Source organism: Coffea arabica, chromosome 11c, assembly GCF_036785885.1.
Source record: "Coffea arabica cultivar ET-39 chromosome 11c, Coffea Arabica ET-39 HiFi, whole genome shotgun sequence".
Classification (NCBI taxonomy): domain Eukaryota; kingdom Viridiplantae; phylum Streptophyta; class Magnoliopsida; order Gentianales; family Rubiaceae; genus Coffea; species Coffea arabica.
In genome coordinates this window covers 33,578,476-33,596,846 of record NC_092330.1, presented here as the reverse complement: position 1 = coordinate 33,596,846, position 18,371 = coordinate 33,578,476, and the positions used below count along the sequence as shown (strand labels likewise).

The following is an 18,371-nucleotide window of genomic DNA, read 5'->3' as shown; positions in this document are numbered from 1 at the left end:
GTTATTGAGTTGATGATGATTAGATCATGAGTTGATTGTTTGTGTGTGGGTGTGATCATGTGTAGTTCTAAAACTTGAATCTATTTATGAAACTTATGTGGTTTAGTTTGATTTTGGATTAAGCTTACTCATTTTGCACTTGGAACTTGGTTGGGAAATGGAAATTAAGGTTGAATGGTTTTGGATTGGAATAATCTCTTGTATATCTTGGTATTACACTTATAATTAAGGATTAGACATAACAAATAGAGTGGATATTAGGTAATACATAGTTAAGAAAAGTTTGAATTTCATTATTTCTACAATAACAGTCAGCCCTACATGACTTTGAGAAATTGGTCATAACTTTGTGTAGAAATTTCAGAATTGAGTGATTTTATTGCGTTTGAAACTAGATTCACAAACCTTTTCAGTCGTATGAAATTCATATTTTGATTCTTTCCCTATTAATACCAGAAAATTTGGGAAGTGGGCTGAAATTATAGTTCTGCACTGTACAGTAGTACTACAAGTGTCCTGATTTTTGAACAATGATAGGTCAGTTTGTGTTTCGAATCATAGAGTAGTCTTCCAGGCATTATTAGTATTAGGAGTCTAGTTTCAAATGGTACTAATTTTGTAGCATTTCAATGTGTATAGGTGAAGTTATGTTTGTTTAACTAAGCGCATCCAAAGCTGGAAATCGTATGTAATAATGCAGCTTTGAACTAGGTTCTCTTCTTATAGTTGTGGGATGAATGTTTTCTATATTTCTCATTTCACGGGTCTCGAATTAAGTAATTTGGAATTATTTATAGATGAGAAGGACATGTACTACGAGGATTGGTTGAGTTAAGTTGGGTATTGATCCGTTGGACCGAAGTAAGTGGTGCATGTATCCTTTATCTTTTGAAAGCTACTTGTTTAATTGCTAAAGTGGCATGAGCATGTATAATTTGTGATATTTGTTATTACTCTTGCCATGGTCATTTGTGAGGTGAAATGCTATATTTGTTGAGTTCTTGTATAAGTGACTTTTGATGGGACTAGTTCCTCACATGTAGTTGGTATAAGAAACAGGCTAACCGTGTTGTAATTAGCAATATAAAATAGGCTAATCATGTGGTAGTTATCACTATGAACCGTGTTAATCGGTTAAGTTAACAACTGGATATCTATGGTCATTTGTTGTCTTATGGTTTGAGTTCCATTATATTTGTGATGTATGATATGCCATTGAAATGTTTATAATGACCATGTTCGTATAAAATTATATGTATGAGTTAATGATGTTTGAAATGTACTATGTATGTAACATGCTCTTGCCAATAATGAGATGCATGCGCTACTTATTGAGTGAGATTTCGCTTACTCCTTTGCTATTATTATGCAGTTAATGATGAGTTCATTGAGGTGGACCTTGATAGCTCGTGAGGGAAGCAATGGAGATGGAGATGGCTTTTGGTTAGAGAATGACTTTTGTACCTCTATATAGGATACTTTATGATAGGAGTGGACTATTGTATATATTGTAGAAGATTCGGTCTTGAGGTGAATGCAGTTGCTTTGGAAATTTGCTGCCTTATGCCTTTAACTTTATCTAGTGCATGCCGATGTTACGTTCCGGGTACGGGGCGTGATAGTTTAGGTGCTAACTAACTCATTGTTTGTCACTTTTAGATGAAACAAGCAAATATGTGGCAATATATTTACAATTAACATAATTAAGCATATTTATCTGGGCTAATTTGTTACAATAAATTACTAATTTTAGGAATATTTTGTACAAGTAAAAAAGAATTCTCACATTTAAGCATATATTTGTGAATACATGTGATAAGTATGTATTTTGTGTTTTTTATCTGTGTTTTATTATTTAGTTTTGGTGTGTTTTATTTATTTTTATAGATAATTAACTAAGTTTCTAGTGAAGTTATGCATTTTGTGATTTAAAGTGTGAAAATTGCATTTCTATGAATAAAAGTGGTGAAAACTTCATGTTTTTGTGGGATTAATGATTCAATCATCAAATGGAGTTAGTTGAAAAGATAATTGGATGATTATTGATGATTTGAAATAATTTAAAGAAGACATGAAGTGTAAAATGTTCAAGAGATGAAATGTAATCAAGAATAAAAGGATGGGAGTTTTCCAGCTTTGACAATTTATGGTATTTCAACTATATCTTGAGGTACACACATTGGATTGAGGTGATTCTTAAACCATTTTGAATTAAGAGATAGATATACATTTCTTGTGAAGACCTCGAAGTTCGGTTCAGTCGTTTTCATTGTTAAAATGTCAAAATAGAGAAGTGCAATTTTGTTGTCGAAAGCTGAAATAGGGGATTGACTAGTCAAGGGTATTTTGATCATTTCTCGATCCACACAACTCTAACTTGGATGATTCTTGGTGCATTGGAAAGATAACTCAAATGAGTACAACTTTCATGTCGTGTACAAGAGCTAATTCAACCTCCATCAGCAAAAAAATATCAGTTGAAATTGGACAAAAAGCAGAGCAAAGAGAAGACTTGACCAAAAATGAGCAAACCTGCAAAAGAGCAAAACGTGAATACAATACGCGGCCTCAGGTCATGTTTTCGAGGTCACGTATTCTTCAATTTCAACTGCAACTTGTGTTTTGTTCACACCAGTTTTTTGACCCATTTTTCTACAAGAATTTCGGTGGAAACAAACCAGGACAACTGCCAAAGAAGCTTTATAACTCAAATCTAGCTTGTTTATGTGCTCAAGGAGAATCTTAAAATGATTTAACACTTTGTCTTTTGCTTGAATCTCTTTATAAATAGAAGCCTTTAAAGAACATTATGATAACTTTGGAAGGTTAAAGTAACTCCACAAAAATGTAGTCTTCACTAGTTTTTCTTAGTTCAGTAATATAGTATAGTTATAATAGTTTATCCTTCCTGTATTTGTAGTTAGATTTGGATGAAAAATTGAGGAGCAAAGAGGGAGAGCTTGAAACTTATGTGACAAGGGCGACTTCTCTTCTATCACTTTCTCTTTTGTGTTTAAGTTCATGTTTAACTATAATACAAGTTTGGATCTTGTTTTCATCTTTTTCATGTTTAATTAAAGTTTATGCTTAGAGTTATGGATAAACTTGCTATATCTTGTTAGTGATATTTATTTGGTTATTTAATGATATTATTTTGAGCAACTTATTTATCACTTGGACTTATCTAATCATGATTAACCTGCCATTAGTTGTGATAATTTTAAAGTGTTAAATTTGCAATGAGAATTGGAAGCTAACACTAGGTTCAATGCATTAATAAATCTAGAGAGTTCACTCACGAGAATATAGGAGCACCTATGTAGTTTTGGTTACTTGTTTCATGCAATTTTATAGAGGTAATTAATTGTAACTAATTTCATCATCACGAAAGGATGTATATCTTAGTTACAAGTATAGTTGATTTACTACGAAAGTAGGTTTTACATACATTAGGAAATTACGCCGTAAGTAGTCAAGATAATAGCATTCACTTAACTGGTAATTTCATTTGTAAGAGTAGTAAAGAATTTCATACCTCTGAGAGCCTTATATTGTTATTTTTGTTACTTTTATCTTATGTTTATAGTGTAGAGTTAATTTCTTGCACTTGTGATAGTTTAAATAATAAAAAAGTTCAAAAAACATCAGTAATTGACAATCTTCTATATGGATTCAACCCTTAATACCCTATATTCAATCTCTACTCGTATACTTGCGAAAAATTACGTATAGAGTATTTAGGATTTTATAAATGTAAAATTTGACTATGGATGAACTAATTGATATATGTATACTCTGTGCTCGTCAACATGATTAGGCAAGTATCGTAAGCTACTACATTGGATAAGGAGATGTATCAAGCCAAAACCGTTCATAAATTTGCTGAATAATTTATAGGCTTAATTGCATTTTGCTCCCTACATTTGAGCCCATGTAACACTTTGCCTCCCTAAACTCCAAATATATACACTTTACCACTAGTGATCAACCTTTTGACGAGATTAAGATGAAATTATATTTTTCATAACCAAAATATCCTTGGCTAATTTTTAAATACACATAATAATTATAACATAGTACTAAACACGTTTTTCTTTAATAGTTACTAAATATATTTAGATACAATTACACTATGAATTTGATCTTTTAGCACTAAAATAAATTAGATAATCCACAAAAAAGAAGTCTAAGCAACTCAATGTGTTTTTTCTTAATGCTTATATCAATACTTATTTTAAATGAAATAAAATTAATTAGTGCATTTGGAATGAAATTTATTTGCTTATATTTTTTATTGTAGTACTGTTAATGTGTTTTATATGAGATAAAAATATCATAAAAAATAAATATGTATTGAAAACATGATTTTTGTCCTCTTGATAATTTTAATTTTGTACATGATAAAATGAGACGAGTTTAAGAATTTAGAGAGTAAAGCATCCACCACAAAAATTTAAAAACTAAAGGAAGAATCATGATATAATTTAAGGATGCCAAATGAAATTAACCCTAAATAAATCAATAGTCTATTGAACGTAGTATGACAAATCATGTGATAGGTTGCATTTTTGTCATTAATTTTATGATTGTTTCCCCTCTTATTTTATCAAATATTGCATTAATTGATAGATTCTACTTATTTTTGGTAATTAGTATTAGTTGTAGGGATTTGGAGCAAAAAGGAATTAAAAAACGTGATTTTCACTGGGCTTTTATGCTATTTAGCGTGGGCGCGTCAAGATCTAACTTTACATGTCTAGAGACTCGAGATTTGTCACGTGATCTCCAAAATTCAAATTGAAGTTACAAGATTCGGATGATGGATAGTATTTGATTTCTATTAGTACGCTAGCTACTTTGTCGATTATTGAGAGGATGAGATTTGTTATAATTTGATTTGGCTAAGTAATAGTGGTCTACTAACAGTAGGAAACAAGACCAAAAAGGCATTATCGTTTGCCTTTATCTTTTCTTTTCCTGGGAACAGGAGACTACCACGAGTAGTGGCAGTAGATATCTTTTATTCCTTGCATGAAACAACAGAAACGGCTAGCTCTTCTTTTCTTTTCGAGACTTCAACTCGTATTCTTGGAAAATGATTTTGGCGATTAATTCCTATATTTGGCGCATGGCTTTTTCTTTGGATATGAACTAAGCTTCTCATTCTAGTTGAGAAACAATGGAGGATTTGGTTCATCTAAAATTGTGAGATCGAATTAATTATATTTATTTCTTTTATTTACTAGTAATTGTATATTTTCTGATTTATTTCTTATGGTTGTTACATTAATTGGATATCCAAGGCCCGGAATTTAAATTAATTTAATAACGTAAAACCAATTAGAGTAGCTAAATCCGTAATTGTTTAATTGCTGTAAAATAGTGATAACTGGCATGATTGAGTTTGTGTTAGGAAAATATATGAGCTAACTTAAAATAACTCTCGTAGAGCGTTATTTGATTAGAACAGGGCACCTCTAACTCTTAAGGCAATTAGAAAATTGAATTCTAAGGTCATACCTAGGATTATTTCTTAATTAGGACAGTGATTAACGGTCGTACCTTAATCACCAGTGAGGAGGAGTTGACTGTCATCATTTGTTTGGCAGCTATAACTTATTTATCAGTTAATAAATGGAATTACTATTGCGTCAATGATCAATTGAGTGAACCATTTCCGAAGTTATTTCTTAGCTAGAGTTATTTATTATTGATTCAATTTTAATAAATTGTCATTTAGTTTTTTTTACTTGTTTATTTTATTTGAATTGTTTAATTATTTTCATTTTTATAAAAATCCCCCTGTAGACACCAAAAAATTTTTTTTAAAAAATTTATTTTTATTCGTTTTGTTATATTTTATTTATTTTTATTTGTCTCTATTTATATTTTTATCTTTTCATCTCATTTGGTTTTTATTTGATTGTTTTTGCAAAAAAAATTAGAAAGAAAAGAAAAGGAAAAATAAAAGAAAAATAAAATATCAGATGTTTGTAGAAAAAAAAAAATCGGGAATCCACAGCACGCGCGCGTGATCTTCCCCTCGAGCTGCATTTTTGTAGCAGAAACCGTACATTGCAGCCGGCATTCTGGGGCAATTTGGATGCAATTTGTTTTCCCTTTCTTGCCTCCCAAGCTTAATTCATACAAGGACACCTCAACTTCCAATTCTTATCCAAAAAACAGCTGGGAAATTGATCTAATGGACCTAAAGAGAACCACAAAAACCCAGCTCAATCTCAGCCTTTCCTCTGAGGGTTTTGATCAATTTGGCTCCATTTAAAAGGAAGAGAAAGGCTTGAAAATGCAGCCATTAGGGTAAGAAAGAGAGGGGAGAACGGCGGAAAAGGAGGAAAAGAGGAGAACAGGAGAGTGACAGGTGCCGAACCTGTGCAATAATAATTACTAAAAAGTCCTAATTACCACCACAAATAATTAATTATAAAACGAATCCAAATACTGGAGCAGGGACCCTAGGTGTGCAATGGGTTACTTGATTCACCCTGTTCCCGAAGAGTTTGCTTGATCCGATATACCGGATTCGTCTATAAAAATACTAATTTTGCGTACAATGGCAAGTAGGGTCGATTCCACAGGGAGCAGGTAGGAAATTATTTCTTTCCAAGTCAGCAGAGCAAAATTGGGGGATTTTCAATGGGAGAGGAATAAATAAAATAAAAGTAAAATAAAAACAAAGCGAACTAAATTCAAAACCAACTCACAAAGCACAATTCACTAAAAATAGCAATTAATAAAAGTTCTACCCAAAGGATCAACTGCTCAGGCACGGTCCAAATAAATGTTCATCGATGCAAAGATATTTCACCCATTCATCACTAGGTTGGTTATAGTTATCAATAAGCTCTGACAACCAGTTCTTCCTTACCTTTTCGGCAGTCAAGGTACGACCATTGACTGTTTCCCTAACCAGATAACAACCCTAGGTACGACCGTAGGAATTTAATTACCCAATTGCATTAAATCTAGAAGAACCCAACCCTAACCAATAAACACGCTAAGAGGGTTTATTTAAATTAGATCTTGCGTTTCCCCAACATAAAACCAATTATGGTGGTTGCCACGAGGTGTCAATTAAATGAACAATTACGGATTCTATTTAATTGACATGGCAGTAGGCTATTAAATTAAATCCAATATCCGGCCGTTGATATTCAATTAATCAAATACCCATGACCAATTAATTCAGAAAATGCACGAATAGCAATAAATTGGGGGAAATAATAAAGATTCGATTAGATCTCACAAATATTATGGACCGCGCCCTTGCGTCACCCTTTGGGTAGAGGAGGAAATTAGCCGCTCCTCATCGTGTCAATCCCGCGTAAATTAATTGAATACATTCAATTGATTGCCGAAGAATTGGAAAAGCGCAAGAGTAATCTCGCGGAATTTTGAAGAGTCAAAAGCAAAAAGTACAAAAAGGGTCTCCGTTCTACGGAGCCCAGATGCAATCCGCGAGAATCTCTAATGTCTCGCCGCTAGCCGCTAGCCGCTAGCCGCAGGCGGAACAAAAGTCAGAGAAAGAAAACAGAGACAAAGCGGCTGACAAGGAGCCGAAAAGGAAAATTAAAGCTAAGCCTAAAAGTTGATGATCCATCTTGCTTTGTCCTTTTTCTCTTTATAGCCGCCGCAATTCCAAGGAGTCCAAAAGCCAAGAAACGTCTGGTGCAAATCAATCTGCAAAAGCCATTTCCCCCTTTGAGTTTTGATCCCATGCGCCTGGTCCACATGGACCACGGCCCGTCTTTCGGTTTCGTCCACCTTTCAAGGCGTGGTCACGCTCTGGGACGACAAGTCTTCTGGAAATTTTTCCCCGCGATATCTTTTTAATGCTAACCACCTACAATTCACGCAAATGTCAAATATGAGTGAAATCCCCTTTCTTAGCACCATGAATAGCCAAAATTAGGACAAGATGACAGTGCAAAACGTGCCAAATAACGGCTCTATCAAATCCCCCCACACCTAGACAATGCTTGCCCTCAAGCATTTCGAAGCTCAGACGTACAACCACGAGAGCGGAGGTCATGCAGTAGTCTATACTAACACAAGCATCTAGGGTCCCTGACAATATCACCAAAGGTAGAGCACACTGGACATGTTGTAATTTGAATCGAAGAATATATAAGAATACTAGGAACGCTCAAATCAACATCACGGAATGTCATTACCATAGGCTTGCACATTCATCACATCTCCACCACTTAAAATTGAACTAAACACATAAATCAAAGGGACTTTAATAGGGTTGTAATGGGGCTCAGGTGAAAGGCAGGTTAAGAAGGTATAGATAGGGGGTAAAGTGTCAAGAGAATGTCCGAACTCACCAAAAATCATAGTGCTTTATCGGAGGAGTTTCACTAACAAGGCAGTTTCCATTTGCTGTACACACTGTACAAGTGCGCCAAAATTTTTTTTTTTTTTTTCTCTTTTTTTTCTTTTTTTTTTTCGGACTGCTCGCAAGGCGTGGGCACGCCTTGTAGCCCTCAGTCCTCTGGTCACGAGGTCTCTTCAGGTTTTTTTTTTTTTTTTTTTTTAAAGGAAAAATTCTATAAGGCGCGGGCACGCCCTGTAAGCCAAAGTCCTCTGGTCTGGGGGATTTTATTTTTTTTTTTTTCCGATTTCCCCTCCTTTATACAAGGATAGCATCATATAGTTCCTAATCTAACAGCACTTGCAACCCCAATTCTGTTTGCTTTGCACAAATGATGGAATTCAGACATCCCTTGACAACACAGGGGTAAACAAGAAAGTTTAAAGAAGTCTTGGGTTAACAAACCAGGATATCAACCAGAAACGAAGGACAAAAACTCAAATTGGTTCACTATTGGGAGATAAGATGAGGGCTTGATTTTTTTAATAGCTGAAGAGGGTTAAATCCTAAATGCCCTTATCATTTCAAATGCATCCAATTCAACAAAAATGTGGTCTCGACATGTATAAACTAGCAAGTTCTAGAATGCCAATACCATGCGTGATACCCACTCAATCAAGCAAAATAGAGCAAACAAGAATAATATGCTCAAGCAAGGCTCAAAAGCTCCCCAAAAGTTACAAGAATGGGTCAATTCCTGCATATTCAACATTCAACGACATTGCCAAGGGAAACAAAATGCATAGCTAGCATACTTAACCACAGAACCACTCACTTTGATTGTGTCATTCATCACAGCAACATGCCCCAACACTAACAAGCATAAAAATAACCAAAAAGCCGACTAACTACAATGTTTTTCATTTTTCATTTTTTTTTCTTTTTTTTTGTATCATTCATCCCATGTGTTTTTTTTTTTTTTTTAAAAGTAACAAAGCAAAAAGAACTAATGAAAAAGAACTAATGGAAGCCACTCACTCCCCCCACACCTAAAATCTACATTGTCTTCAATGTAGAAAAGACAAATGAAGTATATGGGGAAAAGAAAAGAAACTTCCCTGACTACCGGGGAGAGAAAGTGAGACACTAAGGCGGAGGAGGTGAGACGGCTGCGTGCACAAGGTGGTGTGGTGGCGGCGGACGCAACACCAACAGGAAGGAGAAGACTGAAGTTTCTTTTTCGGAAGGGTTGGAAGGCGTGGGCACGCCTTAGAAGTTATAGTCGTCTGACCGTCAATTCCAAAACTCCATTCCTTAGGTGTGATGACCTAGCGTGGGCATGCCTAGCTGCCAATTTCCTGTCACAAAATAACAACCCATTAAATGACACTAACACTTAACAAAAACTTAAAAAAATATAAGAAAACTAAAACAAAAGAAGCCTTGGGTTGCCTCCCAAGCAGCGCCTTTCTTTAATGTCTTTGGCTAGACATAGCACCACTCTTTAGTCTGGATGTAGTTGAATTTTCCTTGTAATTGGTGGCCCTCCTCCAGGATCCACATGGCCATTGAGTGCAACTTTTTTTCTAAATTTTCTCTCCATTTTTATCTCATGAATTGCTTTCATCCTATATGACTTGTTCGCAGCAACCTTGAATTTATCCCTACAAGCAAACTTAGAAAATTCTTGCACAGAGGGATTAGTGGTATACATAGCAAACACAGAATGAGAGTTAACAGGATGTTTCATTGTATCAAAAATGTTAAAATGGACTATTTCTCCATCAAATTCCATCGTGAGAGTACCCTTACTAACATCAATTTTAGTTTGGGCAGTACTCAAAAATGGTCTTCCTAATATAATGGGTGATGGATTTGGGGCACTTCTATCATCCATGTAAAGCACGTAAAAGTCAGCAGGAAAAATTAATCCATCTACTTGCACTAAAACATTCTCAACTATCCCATCCGGATAAGCACATGTACGATCAGCCAATTGAATTATTATTCCCGTTTCTTTTAAAGGTCCTAAATTTAAGGAATCATAGATTGACTTAGGCATCACATTAATAGAAGCTCCTAAATCTATCATGGCATTTTTGATACTAGAATGACCAATCTTACAGGGGATAGCAAACATACCTGGATCTCCGCATTTGGGTGGGAGTTTCCTTTGAAGTACAGCTGATACATTCTCTCCTACCATCACTCTTTCATCACCCCTTAGCTTTCTTTTGTTAACGCACAAGTCTTTCAAGAACTTTGCGTACTTGGGTACCTGCTTGATCGCGTCCAATAGCGGGATGTTTACTTGAACTTTGCGGAACACATCCAGGATTTCTTTTTCCTTTTCTGCCCTCTTTGTCTTTTCCAACCTGCAAGGAAAAGGAGCTATATTAGATTTAATAGGGATCGAAGGAATAGATGTTACCTTAGGCTCTTCGCGAATGCGCCCTTCCTCTTCAATCTCCTTTTCTATCTCCTCCTCACTTTTGCTTTTCGAATTTACCACTTTAGGTCCATCCACCTCTTTGCCACTCCTTAATGTCATGGCACTTACATTCCTGGGATTTGCCTCGGGTTGTGATGGCAATTTCCCATAGACGTGGGACTCCAGGCGGTTAATGGCAGTTGCCATTTGACTCATTCGAATCTCCATGTCCTTCATGCCTGCTTTGGTGTCCTGTTGAAACTGAGTGGTGCTCATGGTTAAAGCTCTAGTTTCTTGCTGGAGTTGAGCCATATTTGTGGTCAATGACCTGGTCTCCTGCTGGAACTGTCTAGTCTCTTGCTGGATCTGGGCGGTAGTCGTAGCCAGACTCTTGACAATATCCTCCAAGGAACTCCCTGTGTTGGAGGATGATGGTTGTGATTTCGGTTGCCATGGTTGCTGAAATCCTGGTGGACGATTCGGAAATGAATTTTGTTGCCTTTTCCCATAGCTGAAATTGGGATGATCTCTCCAACCCGGATTGTACGTGTTGGAGTATGGATCATACTGCCTACGAGGCGCGGGCACGCCTCCAGCCATGTTCACCTGCTCCGCCCCGTCCTCTTGCAAAATGGGGCACGTGTCCGTGCAGTGGTCCATGCTAGTACAGATCCCACATACTTTCGCTCTCGGCGTGTCTCTCATGGCTAATTGCCTAACAACCGATGTCAATTCTGACATTTGCTGCTGTAGGGATGAAATCTCTACCTCGTTGACTTTACGGGGGGGGTTGCTCTCACGGAAGCCAAATTGCTGGGAGTTCTCTGCCATGGCTTCGATGAGCTCCCACGCTTCCCTCGGCGTCTTGTTTGCCAGTGCTCCCCCACTTGCGGCGTCAATGATACTTCTATCTGTTGATTGGAGTCCCTCATAGAAGTATTGGATTAACAGTTGTTCACTAATTTGATGCTGCGGGCATCTAGTGCACAACTTGTTAAACCTATCCCAGTATTCATACAAGGACTCACCGGGATATTGTTTAATACCGCAGATTTCCTTCCTCAAACTCGCAGCCCGGGATGCAGGGAAGAATTTTTCCAAGAATTTCTTTTTCAGCTGCGCCCATGTGGTAATACTACCTGCTGGTAGGTAGTACAACCAATCTTTAGCTGCATCTTTGAGAGAAAACGGGAAGGCTCTCAGTCTAATTTGCTCTTCAGTGACCCCAGGAGGTTTCATACTAGAGCAAACTACCTCGAACTCCTTGACGTGCTTGTGGGGTTCTTCACCAGAGAGACCATGGAAAGAAGGTAGGAGGTGAATCAACCCTGACTTCAGTTCAAAAGCAGTATTCTCAGCCAAAGTAGGGAATGTGATGCATAAGGGCTGGTGAGTCAGCTCCGGGGCAGCCAGCTCCCTCAATGTTTGGTTGTTGGCCATACTTACTTCGTCTTCCGCTGACTCGTTTGCAGCAATTAAGTGCCCTTGTTTTCGTCTCTTGGTTTCTTGCCTCCGCTTACGCGCCGCCTTCTCAACCTCTGCGTCGTATATCAATTCACTTGTGCGAGAAGAACGGGGCATAAACTAGCAAAAGTATCAAGAAGAATAAAATAAAAATAAAAACTGAATTTGAAAAGAAACAAATAATCCAAACGCCTACTCCCCGGCAACGGCGCCAAAAATTGACAGGTGCCGAACCTGTGCAATAATAATTACTAAAAAGTCCTAATTACCACCACAAATAATTAATTATAAAACGAATCCAAATACTGGAGCAGGGACCCTAGGTGTGCAATGGGTTACTTGATTCACCCTGTTCCCGAAGAGTTTGCTTGATCCGATATATCGGATTCGTCTATAAAAATACTAATTTTGCGTACAATGGCAAGTAGGGTCGATTCCACAGGGAGCAGGTAGGAAATTATTTCTTTCCAAGTCAGCAGAGCAAAATTGGGGGATTTTCAATGGGAGAGGAATAAATAAAATAAAAGTAAAATAAAAACAAAGCGAACTAAATTCAAAACCAACTCACAAAGCACAATTCACTAAAAATAGCAATTAATAAAAGTTCTACCCAAAGGATCAACTGCTCAGGCACGGTCCAAATAAATGTTCATCGATGCAAAGATATTTCACCCATTCATCACTAGGTTGGTTATAGTTATCAATAAGCTCTGACAACCAGTTCTTCCTTACCTTTTCGGCAGTCAAGGTACGACCATTGACTGTTTCCCTAACCAGATAACAACCCTAGGTACGACCGTAGGAATTTAATTACCCAATTGCATTAAATCTAGAAGAACCCAACCCTAACCAATAAACACGCTAAGAGGGTTTATTTAAATTAGATCTTGCGTTTCCCCAACATAAAACCAATTATGGTGGTTGCCACGAGGTGTCAATTAAATGAACAATTACGGATTCTATTTAATTGACATGGCAGTAGGCTATTAAATTAAATCCAATATCCGGCCGTTGATATTCAATTAATCAAATACCCATGACCAATTAATTCAGAAAATGCACGAATAGCAATAAATTGGGGGAAATAATAAAGATTCGATTAGATCTCACAAATATTATGGACCGCGCCCTTGCGTCACCCTTTGGGTAGAGGAGGAAATTAGCCGCTCCTCATCGTGTCAATCCCGCGTAAATTAATTGAATACATTCAATTGATTGCCGAAGAATTGGAAAAGCGCAAGAGTAATCTCGCGGAATTTTGAAGAGTCAAAAGCAAAAAGTACAAAAAGGGTCTCCGTTCTACGGAGCCCAGATGCAATCCGCGAGAATCTCTAATGTCTCGCCGCTAGCCGCTAGCCGCTAGCCGCAGGCGGAACAAAAGTCAGAGAAAGAAAACAGAGACAAAGCGGCTGACAAGGAGCCGAAAAGGAAAATTAAAGCTAAGCCTAAAAGTTGATGATCCATCTTGCTTTGTCCTTTTTCTCTTTATAGCCGCCGCAATTCCAAGGAGTCCAAAAGCCAAGAAACGTCTGGTGCAAATCAATCTGCAAAAGCCATTTCCCCCTTTGAGTTTTGATCCCATGTGCCTGGTCCACATGGACCACGGTCCGTCTTTCGGTTTCGTCCACCTTTCAAGGCGTGGTCACGCTCTGGGACGACAAGTCTTCTGGAAATTTTTCCCCGCGATATCTTTTTAATGCTAACCACCTACAATTCACGCAAATGTCAAATATGAGTGAAATCCCCTTTCTTAGCACCATGAATAGCCAAAATTAGGACAAGATGACAGTGCAAAACGTGCCAAATAACGGCTCTATCAGAGAGAGAAAATGAAAAAAAAAAAAAAGAAAACTTTTTCTGGAAAAAAATTGGAACCAGGCTGATGAACCAGCCAGATTCCTTACCAAATTCCGGTGGCGATTTTAATTTTTTGTGAGAAGTCTTGATTTGTGCACTATCCCTGAAGGCAGTAAAGAAACTTTTGTTTGAGAAGAATCTAGGAAAAACGTCCCCAAGCCAGACAAATCGAAGCCCAAATTAGTGAGTTTGTCAAATTTTGAGGGTTTTTGCAGCAAAGTTGGATTGACAGATTCAGCTTTGGGACCTGTTTCTTTTTCTTTTTGTATTTCCCCACGTTTGTTTGGTGATATAAAGTATTAAAGGTAATCTTTTGCATCTTTTTACTTTCGTTTATCCTCAGATTTGCATCGAATATGTTAAAATTTTGCTGCTGCACTTGTTCTTCTAGCTTTTCTTCTTTTCTTCTTCTGTGGTTTTCTCCTTTTTTGCAAGTTGTTAGCCCAGATTTCCACCCAATAATGCTGTGTTCGAATGTTTAGATCTATTTTTAGTGTATGGGTAATAAGATATTGTGTGCTTAGAAATCATCTGACACAATTTCTCGGTGGATGATAAGCCTCCAAAGTTGCAGCAAGCTTCGAACAGATTGCATGGAAGTTTAGAAATATTGCAACTTGGCCCCTCAACCTTTACATAATTACACTAAGGTCCAAAACTTTGTAAAAATAAGTCAAAATTTCCCATTTCAAGCCTTAATCTTTTTTTTTTTTTGCATATTTTATGTAGGCTTTTGAGTAAATTATTTCAGAATTTTAGCATATAATTAGGGACTAAACATTTTGTTGGCTTTTATTTATTTTGGGAATTGGGTAATGTTACTTTGATTGGGTTTTGGTAAATGGATTGATTTTTTTTCTTGGGTTATCACATGGGCTTTGTGCCCAAAGGCAGCATTTCGATTGGACTAGAAGCCAGGCTAGTCCACTCTTTCCCTTTGGATTTTTTAGTTGGGCCAAGGGTTTCTGACCCAAGGAATAAATAAAAAAGGTCCAGGCTTTTGTTTCTTAAGAATCTGATACGAAAATTGTAAATCTAGTCCCTAGTCTTTGGAGAAAATTCACTGTCGCCCTAAAACGTTGAATTTATTTCAATTAAGTCCCTAATTTAATTGCGATTTGGTCCCAAACTTTATTATAATTTGACCTCAAAAACTTTTCAATTTTTGCAATTTGATCCCTGATAGCTTTGATTTCTTAAGTATAATTGGTTTATCTTCTTTAATTGTTAATCATGCCTCATTTAAATGGATTTAATTAGTAAATCTTAGGAATTTTATGGTTATTTATATCCCTTTATAGTAGTGAAGTGAATTTGTCATATGTTTACCTTTTTTTTAATTGTTAATTAAATTGGTGCCTTAACTATTTTGTTGATTTTGGAGTATAAATAGGGCAAATCCTACTTGATTTAATCGCTACTCAAGGAAAGTACTTTCTATTATTATTTTAAATCCCTTTATGTGTTCCTATGTGTTTTTTATGTATGACTGCATGTTTTGAGTGCTTTTTATTGTATTTATTATACTCATTTCAAACTTTTCATTTATTATATTTGATTTTTGATGATTATTTTGAGGGCATTTAATGCCAAATTATAATAGATAGATGTTCACGAAATGTATGTAGCTAGATTATTTAATAGATGGATTTTATTTTTGCCAAAAATATAATTAGTTAGATAAATGTAATAGTTAGGTTATTGTTTCTTAAAAGGAGAATTGTAATTTTGGTTCCCAATCTATAGTCCATGCGCAGAATTAGTCCCCAATCTATTTCAAAAATCAATTTTGGTCCCCAATTTATTTAATTTGTGCGAAAGTGGACAATTGATAAAATTTCTTCAATTTTAGTTGAAACCAAGTCATGTGAGATCATGTGCTGGCACTTAAACCCCTTTTTTCAAATTTTTTAATTTCTAAAATGCATTGTTTAATATTTTCAACTTTCTCTTGACTTTTGTTTTATTAAACAAAGACATAAAAGGCAAAAATTTACTAATCAAGCAGTTAATAATGATTAGTGGAAAAAATCACATAATAAAGAAATTAGCAGAAATACCAACAAGAAAATTGCCAACAATAATTTGCTTTCCCACGCTGTTAGTCTCTCAATTATAGCATTCTTAGAGTTCAGGCTTTGCAAAATTTAGGAATTAGAGCAGTAGATCTTCTACACATTTTCGGATCATGCCATTCAAAATAATTGCAACCTTTTCCTCCGTCACCCTTCACAACCAACATCATAAAGCTTTAGCGCAAAGGTCAAATTCATCAACCAAAATAAAAAACAAACCATTCCTTCTTGATGGCACAAGTGAAATTTCTTCTCCTAGAATTGTTGTCTATCCAGGATGTAACCATTACTGCTCGTGCTTGCAGTCACAATTTTTCATTGGTTCCATGAGGACCTAAATTGAGAATAGAAGAACAAAGTTCTGCCTAATTCTTGCAAATTTATGCCAAAATCAGCAATTTTTGTTCTCTGATTAGAAAGTGATTGAGGCTCCTATGGTATGTTCCAGAGTTGGACAAGAGAACATGAGGAAAGAAAGAAATAGAGGACATCGATACCCCTATTTATTTTGTGATTTTTTCCACTAATCATTACTAACTGCTTGATAAGCGAATTTTAGCCTTTTATGTCTTTGTTTAATAAAAAAAAGACAAGAAAAGCTGAAAATATTAAAAAATGTGTTTCAAAAATTAAAAAGTTGAAAAAAGGGGTTTTAAGTGCCGACACATGGTCTCACATGACTTGGTTCTAACTAAAATTGAAGAAATTTCATCAATTGTCCACTTTCGCGCAAAATTGAATAGATTGGGGACCAAAATTGATTTGTACAATTGATTAGGGACTAGTTTTGCACATGGTCTATAGATTAGGGATCAAAATTACAATTCTCCCTTTTTTAAATTCCCCCCTAAATTGTAGTTAGGGCCCCAAAATGTAATAGTTAGGTCTTTATATGCGTTTTTTTTCTTGTGTGTTTGCATGCTTGGGTGCTTATGTATTTATTCGATTTCTCTAGGGCGTTTGCATCTAAATATTATGCTTATGTGTTATGTACTCTATGTGCTTTATGTGTTTATTTACTTTGACTATGTTTTATAAGATTTATTTATTTATAATAAATGCATGATGTCACCACATTAGTCTAATATTAGTTGTGGTCTCTCTCCCCGATTTCTCAATGCTAGTAAGAATTTATAGGCATGAGTTAATCCAGTGATAAACCCTTAGGACCGCCTACGCACTAGAATCACGTTTTTCCACGACATTTATTGCATTTTATGCATGTTTTCATTTTAGGATCTTTTTTTCTCATATTGCATGATATTTCCCCTACTATTATTCCCTTACCATCTATATGTTTGGACCATATCATTTAGAATTGCATTTTATTTTAAAAAATCAGAAATAGGCTAGTCCATTTGCTTGAAGAGTTACCCTACAAATATGGGAAATGAACGAGTATGCCTTCTTAGCCTTAGCACGCTCCTATTCCCCTCTGTAAAAGAAAAATTGAGTCACAAATCTTAGTCTCCCATACCCATTCTATTGCAATCCTCTCTTTTAAGTCATGTATATTCATCTATATTATAGTTTCCTATTTTGAATCTCATCTTCAGCATATTCGTGACCTCTTCGAAGGATCATTTTTTGGGTCTCACAATTAATATGATTGGCACTAATTAGACTTTGAAGTGACATCTCGACCCTCTCGATCCCCCTAGGTTTAAGAATGCATCCATATATAAGTATCCAAATGTGATAAGTTTTATAAGTTAGACTAGGAAAATTTTCGACTAAATCTCGTAACTAGTTTTGGTTAAATTGAAAAGTGCTTTAAGTTGGAACCTATCAAATCTTCGCCTTCCTTTTTTTCAACCGTGACTCCCGAACTCTTTTCTGTTGTTTTTAAAGACCTGGAGTCATCTAAAAAGGGTTTTATTTATTATTTATCTTGAGTGACTTGATACATCTAAACTCAATACCAAATGACAAATTTTTCTTTATTTATTTTCTAAAATCAAAAAATTCATTTTTTTAACACATAAAATTTATTTTCAAAAACGGGGTGCGACATCCCCAAGGCTCTGAACTCTAGAAGAAACGAATTTTTTCTAGTTTCTGTGGATTTGACCATGTTCACCTTATATGCAAAAATTGTATTTTTTTTGAGTAGGTATTTATTATTGCATAGGCTCAGTACCTATCAATTTTTAGCGCCATTGCCGGGGACTGGTACCTGATTAAATTGTTTCTTTTTGAGTTCATATTA

The 18,371-nt window shown here is 35.9% G+C and overlaps 1 protein-coding gene, 1 long non-coding RNA gene and 1 other non-coding gene across 3 annotated transcripts in view; 2 read left to right on the top strand and 1 right to left on the bottom strand.

Moving 5' to 3' along the window:
- The window catches only part of LOC140017018 (receptor like protein 21-like), a 132,653-nt gene that overhangs the window by 20,859 nt on the left and 93,423 nt on the right, over window positions 1-18,371 (bottom strand). The gene's annotated exons all lie outside the window — the stretch shown is intronic.
- On the top strand, window positions 614-1,710 carry LOC140016406 (uncharacterized). The gene is made up of 2 exons (XR_011822803.1): window positions 614-861; window positions 1,373-1,710. It is a non-coding gene; the product is annotated as an uncharacterized lncRNA (long non-coding RNA).
- LOC140020795 (small nucleolar RNA R71) lies at window positions 11,728-11,834 on the top strand. The gene has a single exon (XR_011824765.1). It is a non-coding gene; the product is annotated as a small nucleolar RNA R71 (small nucleolar RNA).